The sequence below is a fragment of the Microcaecilia unicolor genome, chromosome 3 (assembly GCF_901765095.1).
Source record: "Microcaecilia unicolor chromosome 3, aMicUni1.1, whole genome shotgun sequence".
Classification (NCBI taxonomy): domain Eukaryota; kingdom Metazoa; phylum Chordata; class Amphibia; order Gymnophiona; family Siphonopidae; genus Microcaecilia; species Microcaecilia unicolor.
In genome coordinates, this window is record NC_044033.1 from 19483233 (window position 1) to 19495284 (window position 12052).

Genomic DNA, 12052 nt, shown 5'->3' on the forward strand with positions numbered 1-12052 from the left:
TCCACACCCTTGTCACCTCTCGTTTAGACTACTGCAATCTGCTTCTTGCTGGCCTCCCACTTAGTCACCTCTCCCCTCTCCAGTCGGTTCAAAACTCTGCTGCCCGTCTCGTCTTCCGCCAGGGTCGCTTTACTCATACTACCCCTCTCCTCAAGTCGCTTCACTGGCTCCCTATCCGTTTTCACATCCTGTTCAAACTTCTTCTATTAACCTATAAATGTATTCACTCTGCTGCTCCCCAGTATCTCTCCACACTAGTCCTTCCCTACACCCCTTCCCGTGCACTCCGCTCCATGGATAAATCCTTCTTATCTGTTCCCTTCTCCACTACTGCCAACTCCAGACTTCGCGCCTTCTGTCTCGCTGCACCTTACGCCTGGAATAAACTTCCTGAGCCCCTACGTCTTGCCCCATCCTTGGCCACCTTTAAATCTAGACTGAAAGCCCACCTCTTTAACATTGCTTTTGACTCGTAACCACTCACCTCCACCTACCCTCCTCTCCTCCTTCCTGTACACATTAATTGATTTGATTTGCTTACTTTATTTTTTGTCTATTAGATTGTAAGCTCTTTGAGCAGGGACTGTCTTTCTTCTATGTTTGTGCAGCGCTGCATACGTCTTGTAGTGCTATAGAAATAGTAGTAGTAGTAGGGAGCACGCAATGAGCTACAAACTAGTAATTTTAAAACAAATTGGAGAAAATATTTCTTCACTCAACGTGTAATTAAACTCTGGAATTTGTTACCAAAGAATGTAGTAAAAGCAGTTAGCTTAGCGGTGTTTAAAAAAAGGTTTGGATAACTTTCTAAAAGAAAAGTCCATAAGCCATTATTAAAATGGACTTGGGGAAAATCCACTGCTTATTTCTAGGATAAACACCATGAAATGTATTCTACTGTTTTGGGATCTTGCCGGGTACTTGTGGTCTGGATTGGCCACTGTCGGAAACAGGATACTGGGCTTGATGGACCTTCGGTCTTTCCCAGTATGGCAAATGCTCATGTTCTTATGTACACATCTCACCATTACCTCCTTATATTGTGTGCTGTGCCCTCTAAAACCGACCAAAAACCTACTGTCCCCAACTTTACACCACTACAATGACCCTGATGGCTGAAGGGGTCACCTATATGCGGACACAGTAAGTTTTTGGTGAATGTGGGAGGACTCACACTTTCCACCACAAGTGTACCAGTTAGAGTGGGAAATGGGCCTGAGTTCATTGCACCGACCACTAGGCTACTCCAGGGACCTGATTACTGCTCTAATAGGGTAGGGGTGGGAGGGGGTCGGTGACCACTGGGAGAGTAAGGGGGTCATGCCTTAATTTCTCCTGTGGTCATCTGGTGATTTAGGGTACCTTTTTCCGTCTTATTTGTTGTAAAAACAGGTCTAGGCCAAAATGTTTAAATTGCAGCCCTGGACATTTTCGTTTTGTTCCATTACGGCAGAAACGTTTTTGTAACACCCAAATCCCACCCCCAAAACACCCCTGACACGCCTCCAACATTCCCCCTTGTGATTTGGATGCACTTCCCATGAACTCCATACCAAATCCAAAATAATGAGTTTTGAAAATAGTGGTTTGAACGTTTTGGCAAGAAAAACATCCAAATGCTGCTTTATGAGAGTGGAGGAGTAGCCTAGTGGTTAGTGCAGTGGACTTTGATCCTGGCAACCTAGGTTCAATTCCCACTGCAGCTCCTTGTGACTCTGGGCAAGTCACTTAACCCTCCATTGCCCCTGGTACACAATAAGTACCTGAATATATGTAAACTGCTTTGAAAGTAGTTGCAAAAACCTCAGAAAGGCGGTATGTCAAGTCCCAGTTCCCTTTCCCTATTTGACATTCTACATGGAATGTTGCTGTTGCTACTAGTTGAGATTCTGGAATGTTGCTACTATTTGAAGATTCTACATGGAATGTTGCTAGTGGAGGAGTAGCCTAATGGTTAGTGCAGTGGACTTTGATCCTGGGGAACTGGGTTCAATGGGTTTAATTCCCACTGCAGCTCCTTGTGACTCTGGGTAAGTCACGTAACCCTCCTGAATATATGTAAACCACTTTGAATGTAGTTGCAAAAACCTCAGAAAGACTATATATCAAGTCCCAGTTCCCTTTCCCTATTTGAGATTCTGCATGGAATGTTGCTACTATTGAGATTCTATTGCTACTATTTGAGATTCTACATGGAATGTTGCTATATTGGAGATTCTAGATAGAATGTTGCTACTATTGAGATTCTGTTGCTACTATTTGAGATTCTACATGGAATGATAATGTTCCTATTCCACTAGCAACATTCCATGTAGAAGCCTGCCCTTGCAGATCAGCAGCACGGTCGCGTAGGCTTCTGTTTCTGTGAGTCTGACGTCACAGATACAGAGGAGGATGTCACAGAAACAGAGGAGTAACCTAGTGGTTAGTGCAGCAGACTTTGATCCTGGGGAACTGAGTTTGATTCCCACTGCAGCTCCTTGTGACTCTGGGTAAATCACTTAACCCTTTGCCCCATTGCCCCTGGTACAAAATAAGTACTAAATAACTAACCAACTTCGGCAAACTACTGAAGACTCATCTCTTTAATAAGGCATACCACAAAGATCAACAAATGTGAACACACATCACTCCTCCACATATATTCAAAACTGTCTTATAATATATGCTTGCTATATTACTATCATGTTTTATCATTATCATGTTACCCAAGACCCTTCTGTATCACCAAATGTCTATTTTCTAATATATTGCTACTATTCATAATGTATTGTAAGCCACATTGAGCCTGCAAAGAGGTGGGAAAATGTGGGATACAAATGCAATAAATAAATAAAATAAACCACTTTGAAGGTAGTTGCAAAATACCACAGAAAGGCAGTATATCAAGTCCCATTTCCCTTTTAAAATGTTTTTCTGTTTCAAAAATAAGCCCCCAAGTCACTTAAACCACTGTCAGGGCTGTTTTATTGTCTGCAAGTATGTTCTTTGCCCTAGCTTGAGTCTTGCAGTGATTCTGAGAGAAATCCCCATAGAGCAGTGCACTAGAGTAGCAGGTCTCCCAACTAGCCACGAATATTGCAGTCTGAGAGGACTTCTACGTACCAATTCTAGAATTTGCTTTTGGCTGCTATTTGTACCATGGGCGATGATGGCTCAATCAAACCATTGTGACCTGTCTGCTGCTGGGTCAAGTATTTCACAGAAGGGTTGCCATATATGCTTTTGAAAACCCCTCCCCTCCCCCAAAAGGAAGGGGGGGGGGGGTTTGAGAAACCTAAGAAAAGTGAAATCTTTGGTTAAAGTGGTTTTGGAAAGCAGGGTAGCTCTCTGGCTGACATGAATTGAGGGAAAGAGAGCTTTATTACTAGCATGCTCTGTACTGCTCTGACAGTAGGCCTTTGAAGAAGTGACATTTGCATACATTCAGTGATCTGAATTAAAGGCAGAGTGGGCTGGTTATGTAAATTGCTCACTGTAAGGAAAGACAATCTAATGATCAGCATTTACACACTTGGGGGTGATTATCTATTGAAGTTGGTGAATAAAGATGGGGTTTATAAAGCACACACACTAAATGAAAGAAACTGAAGCTGATTAGGTGAATCAGGGAAAATTCCTCACCTTAATACAATTGTGGCAGGCTAGCCATAGCCTCCTAGGAATTTGGGCCAATGATGTAAAGATTTTGTATATAGGATTTTTTTTCTCCTGGCCTTTTGGCTGAGTGGAAAGAGCTCCATCCATAGGGGAAAACCTGAACTGTAGGTCACAGGGCTGAAATCAGAGAGAGCTAGACTTGGAAAAGAAGTAAGAGCTGTGGAAGAAACCCCAGAAGGATACTCCTGAACACAGCAGACCTGTCAATCAGAAAGAGGATGAGACCAATGTTAGAGCAGCCCTTGGAAGAAGCGTGCTCAGGGCAAAGAAGAAAGCCTCTAGGGATACAATCGGTTCAGGCCTAGCAGTAGAGCAACCCTTGGAAGCAGGCTCAGGGCAATTGGTGCTTGAGGCCCAGCAGCAGAGAAGCTTCTGGGATCCCAATCAGTGCTCGGATTATTATTATTATTTATTGTTTTTTTATACCCCGCGCTTTCCCACTCATGGCAGGCTCAATGCGGCTTACATGGGGCAATGGAGGGTTAAGTGACTTGCCCAGAGTCCCACTAGCAACATTCCATGTAGAAGTCGGCCCTTGCAGATCACCAATGTGGCCGCGCACGCTTCTGCTTCTGTGAGTATGACGTCCTGCACGTACGTGCAGAACGTCAGACTCACAGAAACAGAAGCCTGCGCAGCCTTCTACATGGAATGTTGCTAGTGGAATAGCAACATTCCATGTAGAATCTCCAATAGTAGCAACATTCCATGTAGAATCTCCAATAGTATCTATTTTATGTTTGTTACATTTGTACCCCACGCTTTCCCACTCATGGCAGGCTCAATGCGGCTTACATGGGGCAATGGAGGGTTAAGTGACTTGCCCAGAGTCACAAGGAACTGCCTGTGCCTGAAGTGAGAATGAAACTCAGTTCCCCAGGACCAAAGTCCACCACCCTAACCACTAGGCCACTCCTCCACTGTTGCTACTATTTGAGATTCTATACATGGAATGTTGCTATTCCACTTCCACTAGCAACAGCAGATCACCAATGTGGCCGCGCAGGTTTCTGCTTCTGTGAGTTTACGTGCAGGACGTCAGACTCACAGAAACAGAAGCCTGCGCAGCCTTCTACATGGAATGTTGCTAGTGGAATAGCACACTACACAAATCCAAAGATAAGAACTCAGTGTCTGCTCACAGCATATAAGTACTTTTAGTAATACAAATTCTCATATTATTTGGATATTGGGAGCCCTCGGACGATGCCACTTAAAAGCAATTTCATTAGTTTTTGCCTAGTGGCCAGGCCTCTCTTCATCGGGTACTCCCTTTTCTTAAACCTTAAATAAATGCTGTGGCAAACACACTCCACTGGTGCCCAAAATATACGTGCTCAAAATTCAAAAGGAAAATAGAAAAAACTTATCTTGAACATTAGTACATGTCTCTCGCTGTTGAAGTCCGCTTTGGCTTCCCCTAAATTACGCCCGACGCCGCGGGTTTCAATATTTTCATCAGGGACTCGGGTTAAACTTGCCCGCCTTAAATCCTCAACAGTCTGTGCACGCAGACTCTCACAGTGCACTGTGATAAGTCCACTAGATAAGTTTTTTCTGTTTTCCTTTTGAATTTTGAGCACGTATATTTTGGGCACCAGTGGAGTGTGTTTGCCACAGCATTTATTTAAGGTTTAAGAAAAGGGAGTACCCGATGAAGAGAGGCCTGGCCACTAGGCAAAAACTAATGAAATTGCTTTTAAGTGGCATCGTCCGAGGGCTCCCAATATCCAAATAATATGAGAATTTGTATTACTAAAAGTACTTATATGCTGTGAGCAGACACTGAGTTCTTATCTTTGGATTTGTGTAGTGTGTGATTGCAGTTTCCAAAGATCTTTGGTATTGGAGATCTTAGTGGTTTCAGGCTAGTGGAATAGCGACATTCCATGTAGAATGTGCAATAGTAGCAACATTCCATGTAGAATCTCCAATAGTATCTATTTTATTTTTGTTACATTTCTACCCTGCGCTTTCCCACTCATGGCAGGCTCAATGCGGCTTACATGGGGCAATGGAGGGTTAAGTGACTTGCCCGGAGTCACAAGGAGCTGCCTGTGCCCGAAGTGGGAATCAAACTCAGTTCCTCAGTTCCCCAGGACCACAGTCCACCACCCTAACCACTAGGCCACTCCTCCACTGCGGATCCCTAAAAAGGTAGCGCAATCAGCATTCAGAGCTTGGAGGAGGCGGAGGCTCCTGGGAGAGCAATTGGCAGAGTCTAGCCAAACCAAGACTGACTGAACTCCTTGTTGGATGTCCAGCAGCCACCAGTCCAGAGTGATCCAGCAGGAGAGTGAGATCCGAGGGACATAGTGAAAGTTGTAGGGGTATTTCCCTGGATCATGCCTTACAAGAAGGACAGAGGAAAAAGACTCAGTGAAGGAGGAAGGGGCCATATGTAATACCACCACTCTGATTAAAAGAATTAACAAAGGAACAGGGAGATATGTTTAAAGCTGCAGCATTGGAAAAGAGACTAACTGGTTCCCCTAGCACTGTTTAAGGTTGTTTATCATGCACTCTGATGAAGTACTTCTCATAAGTAAATGTCTTATTGCTTTTAAATAACATACGTTGTAAATAGTTCAATAAACTGTTGTTCACAGATGTCTTTTTGAGATTTCCAGGAGTGGGGGAAGGAGAGAAATTCCACCCACCAACACCTTTCTTCCCCAAGTGGAGGCACCAGGTGGCAATCATGCAAGAGTCTGATGGAACCTGCGCCTAGTGGATAGTGCAGCAGACTCTGATCCTGGGGAACTAGGTTCAATTCCCACTGCAGCTCCTTGTGACTCTGGGCAAGTCACCTAACCCTCCATTGCCCCTGGTACAAAATAAGTACCTGTATATACTATGTAAACTGCTTAGAATGTAGTTGCAAAAACCACAGAAAGGCAGTATATCGAGTGCCATTAACAAGATTCCATGCACAATCTCAAAGAGTAGCAACCTTCCATGTAGAACCCCAAAGAATAGCAAGATTCCGGAATCCCAAGGAGTGAAGGAGTAGCCTAGTGGTTGCTACTATTTGAGATTCTACATGGAGTGTTGCTAGTGGAGGAGTAGCCTAGTGGCAGTGGATTTTGATCCGATTCCTGGGGAACTGAGTTCAATTCCCACTGCAGCTCCTTGTGACTCTGGGGAAGTCACTTAACCCTCCATTGCCCCAAGTACAAAATAAGTACCTGAATATATGTAAACTGCTTAGAATGTAGTTGCAAAAACCACAGAAAGGCAGTATATCAAGTGCCATTAACAAGATTCCATGCACAATCTCAAAGAGTAGCAACATTCCTTGTAGAACCCCAAAGAATAGCAAGATTCCGGAATCCCAAGGAGTGGAGGAGTAGCCTAGTGGTTGCTACTATTTGAGATTCTACATGGAGTGTTGCTAGTGGAGGAGTAGCCTAGTGGCAGTGGATTTTGATCCTGGGGAACTGAGTTCAATTCCCACTGCAGCTCCTTGTGACTCTGGGGAAGTCACTTAACCCTCCATTGCCCCAGGTACAAAATAAGTACCTGAATATATGTAAACCGCTTTGAATGTAGTTGCAAAAACCTCAGGAAGGCAGTATATCAAGTCCCATTTCCCTTTCCCTATTTGAGATTCTACATGGAGTGTTGCTAGTGGAGGAGTAGCCTAGTGGCAGTGGATTTTGATCCTGGGGAACTGAGTTCGATTCCCACTGCAGCTCCTTGTGACTCTGGGCAAGCCACCTAACTTTCCATTGTCCCAGGTACAAATAAGTACCTGTATATACTATGTAAACTGCTTAGAATGTAGTTGGAAAAACCACAGAAAGGTGGTATGTAAGTCCCATTCCCTTTCCTGCCAGCGTGACCACAGACCCTGCAATGCTTACAAGGGGGCATTATATTTTGTTTTGATTATCTTCTCAATATTGACTTGGACACCATGCTGTAATGTTGGTCTCACATTCAGGGCTCATGCAACCATTAGGGAAGACTAGGTGGTTGCCTAGGGCAGCAGCTTCTGAAGGGCAGCAAACAGCAGCTCCAGTCAAAGCAAAATAATAGATTCTGGCAGCCACACAAACTGAAAGAGCCATCAATGTGCACTTTTATTTCAAGTAAACTGGGTAAATGGCTTTTGGAAATTCTCCTTATTTTTTGTGTGTATCAAACACACACACCGAAGATTAATACTTAAAACATGGTGACTTAAAGAGGGCAGATAATTGGTTATTGGACAGAAGGCAGAGATAGTGGAGTTCCACAGGGATCTGTACTGGGACTGATGCTATTTAACACATTTACAAATGATCTGGAAATCGGAACAACGTGTGAGGTGATTAAACTTGCAGACCACACAAAACGATTCAAGGCTGTTAAAACACATGCAGACTGAAAAACTGCAGGAAGACCTTAGGAAATTGGAAGGCTGGGCGTCCAAATGGCAGATGTAGACAAATGCAAAGTGATGCACATTGGGAAGAACAATCTGAACCATAGTTACGTGATGCCAGTGGCGTAGCAAGGGCGGGGCGGTGGGGGCGGTCCGCCCCGGGTGTCAACGGGTGGGGGGGTGCTCCACTGGCGAGTCCCTATCAGCTCCGTCCACTCCCACCACCCGGCACTGTGCAGCGTGGCGCCTCGCATCTGCAGCGCTGCTGTGAAAGAAGAAAATCGCCTCGTCGTCGGCCCTTCCCTCACTATGTCCCGCCCTCTGATGTAACTTCCTATTTCCTCGAGGGCGGGCGGGGATGGAGATAGAACCTGCGGGGACAGGGCGGGGACGGAGACAGAACCCACAGGGCGGGGCCAAACTTTGTCCCTGTGTCATTCTTTAGCAAGCCCTAAAGCCTTTGATGCTGCTAGCGTGCTCTTCTCTTAATTAATGAAAGAGAGCCAATAGTTTCCTGACTCCCATATCAGCGACCTTACTTTTCCCATTAGGTATATTTACAGCTCTTGCCTCGCCCAACCTATTATAAAAAAGAATGTAATTTGAAAATAATCAGATATCTTTCCCACCAAATTCCATCCAGCTGCCTAATAAAACTGCTGTTTCTTGTGAGTGAAGATAGAGTCAGTCACTTGATTTTTTTTTGAAGGCTGCCAAAGTAGGATATATTGACTGCTGACAAACTGAATGACAGTGAGGCTGCAGCTTTGCTTTCATGAGGATGGTCTCGACCTGAATTTGTCAATCCGGTTAGGAAACTGTGAGCTGGTCCACAAGGAACTCAGAACCAGCCTGGCCCCCTATCTTGAGCTAAAAACATACAGGTCAGTTTTCAAAAGGATTTATTCAGGCAGTGCCTGCTGGTGTCAATTCTTAATTTTCAAAATTGATAGCTAGGGGCTCGTACAATGGGTCTGGGGCAAAACAGAACATGATCACTGCAGTCCTAAAGTGTATGCATGCAAAAAAAAAAGAGCACAAAGGGCCTTTAAAAACAGAAGGGAACACAGTTTTTTCATTAAAATAATCCTTTAATGGTGAACTTTGATTGACGAGAGACCCGACAAGGGCCATGTTTCGGTGCTACCGCACCTGCGTCAGGGGCACACCAATGACAAAGGAGGCTTCAATAGACTAATTCTTTCCAAACTTTTGTATGCTATATTCCTCCTCCAAATAAAATGTAATGCGAAACCCTCTCTTCCAGTGGTGTGCTGGAGCAGGCTCTCGAGAGCCGTTTGTTAAGTTTTTAAGAATTTTGGGAGCCGGTTCTCCATGGCTACTTGAACAAATGGATCCCAAAATGTGGGCTTGGGCCCCTCCTGAATTCTCTTTTACTTTGCTGGCGAGAGAGAGCCTCCTGTTAACAATTTACCAGCACACCCCCTGCCTTCAATCAAAGTTCACCATTAAAGGATTATTTTAATGAAAAAACTGTGTTCCCTTCTGTTTTTAAAGGCCCTTTGTGCTCTTTTTTTTTTTTGCTTGGTCTTTTTTTGTACTTGGTTCCCTCTCTTTGTTACACTAAAGTGTATGCATAACATATCCAGAGAGCAGCTGAAGATCTCCTCAGCCCAGATCATATTTGCATTCAGTTGCAAATCTGTATGTTCTGCACTGCTAACTATAAAAAGATATATATATATATATATATACTGCACAGCACTGAATAAATGTATTTATTTAAATGCACAGCCAGTGTTTAAATAAATAAGCTGACTGCTGAAAATTCCTCCCCTAGAAACCAGAGCATGATGGCAGACAACGACCATACATTTTATCCAGTCTGCCCATCCATAATGCTCTGCTATTTTTTCCCCCTCCCTCTCTGTGCTTTTCCCATGCTTTCTTGAATTCAGACACTGGCCTTGTCTCCACAGTCTCCACCTAGAGACTGTTCCACACATCCACCCAGTGGCGTAGCTAGGGTACATAAGTAATGCCACACTGGGAAAAGACCAAGGGGTCCATCGAGCCCAGCATCCTGTCCACGACAGCGGCCAATCCAGGCCAAGGGCACCTGGCAAGCTTCCCAAACGTACAAACATTCTATACATGTTATTCCTGGAATTGTGGATTTTTCACAAGTCCGTTTAGTAGCGGTTTATGGACTTGTCCTTTAGGAAACCGTCCAACCCCTTTTTAAACTCTGCTAAGCTAACCACCTTCACCACGTTCTCCGGCAACGAATTCCAGAGTTTAATTACGCGTTGGGTGAAACATTTTCTCCGATTTGTTTTAAATTTACTACACTGTAGTTTCATCGCATGCCCCCTAGTCCTAGTATTTTTGGAAAGCGTGAATAGATGCTTCACATCCACCAGTTGACACCCGGGGCTGGTCATTTTTTAACACCCCTGTCCAAAATCCAGTACTAGGCATGCCGAGAATACAAAACACTCAGGACCTATAGAGCAATTCTAGCATACCATAAGCAGTCATTTCTACGAGTCACACAAGGAAAAGGAAAGCATCTTAAACACTACAGTGAGCACTAGAACATCAATTCGCCTACTGTAAAACGAAACCAGACAGAATAGTACAGATCGTCGATCCTGCACAGTCAATGGCAACTGAAAGCGGAAATAGGAAGTTACCTTAGAGGAGGGCGGGACACAGTGAGGGAAGGCCCAACGACGATGAGGAGATTTGCTTCTTTTACAAGCAAGGCAGACGCGAGGCGCTGCCTGCCCCGCCACTTCACAGATTTTTTTTAAAGGCAGGGTGGTGGCAGGAGAAGAGGGCTGTCGTCTGTCGACAGAGCTGGTAGGCAGTTGGGGCCTGCAGCGCCAGCGGCCCTTTGGGTGGGAGAAGCGGGAGAGGAGCACCCCCCCACACCCGCTGACACCCGGGGCGGACCGCTCCCACCACCCCGCCCTTGCTACGCCACTGCGTCCACCACCCTTTCTGTAAAGATGTATTTCCTTAGATTACTTCTGAGTCTATCCCTTTTCATCCTCATCCTATGACCCCCATCATTCCACTGTCTCCTTCCCATTGAAAGAGGCCTGACTCCCATAAAGTTATACTTTGAAGGTATTTAAATGGCTCTATCATATCTCACTTTTCCTGTCTCTTCTCCGTGTTTAGATATTTCTGTCCCCATATGCTTTATGACAAAGAACAACGATTAATCAAGGGTCCTTTTACTAAGGTGCGCTGAAAAATGGCTTGCGGTAGTGTAGGCGTGGGTTTTGGCACAGGCGGTCGGTGGCCCAACTAAGCATCATGTAAATAGGAACAACAAACATACTTTGAAATGTCTATATGCGAATGCCAGGAGCCTAAGAAATAAGACGGGAGAGTTAGAATATATTGCACTAAATTAAAAATTAGATATAATAGGCATCTCTGAGACCTGGTGGAAGGAGGATAACCAGTGGGACACTGTCATACTGCGGTACAAATTATATCGTAGTGACAGCAATCTCTTCTCTCCCCCTGCCCTCCCCTCCCATCCATGTCCAGCGATCTCTTCTCTCCCCCTGCCCTCCCCTCCTCTCCATGTCCAGCGATCTCTTTTTTTTTTTGTTACATTTGTACCCCGCGCTTTCCCACTCATGGCAGGCTCAATGCGGCTTACATGGGGCAATGGAGGGTTAAGTGACTTGCCCAGAGTCACAAGGAGCTGCCTGTGCCTGAAGTGGGAATCCAACTCAGTTCCTCAGTTCCCCAGGACCAAAGTCCACCACCCTAACCACTAGGCCACTCCTCCACTGTTGCTACTATTTGAGATTCTACATGGAATGTTGCTATTCCACTATTCCCTGTAGAAGTCACCTTGCAGATCCACCAATATGGCCGTGCAGGCTTCTGCGAGTCTGACGTCCTGCACGTACGTGCAGGACGTCAGACTCACAGAAACAGAAGCCTGCGCAGCCTTCTACATGGAATGTTGCTAGTGGAATAGCAACATTCCATGTAGAATCTCCAATAGTAGCAACATTCCATGTAGAATCTCCA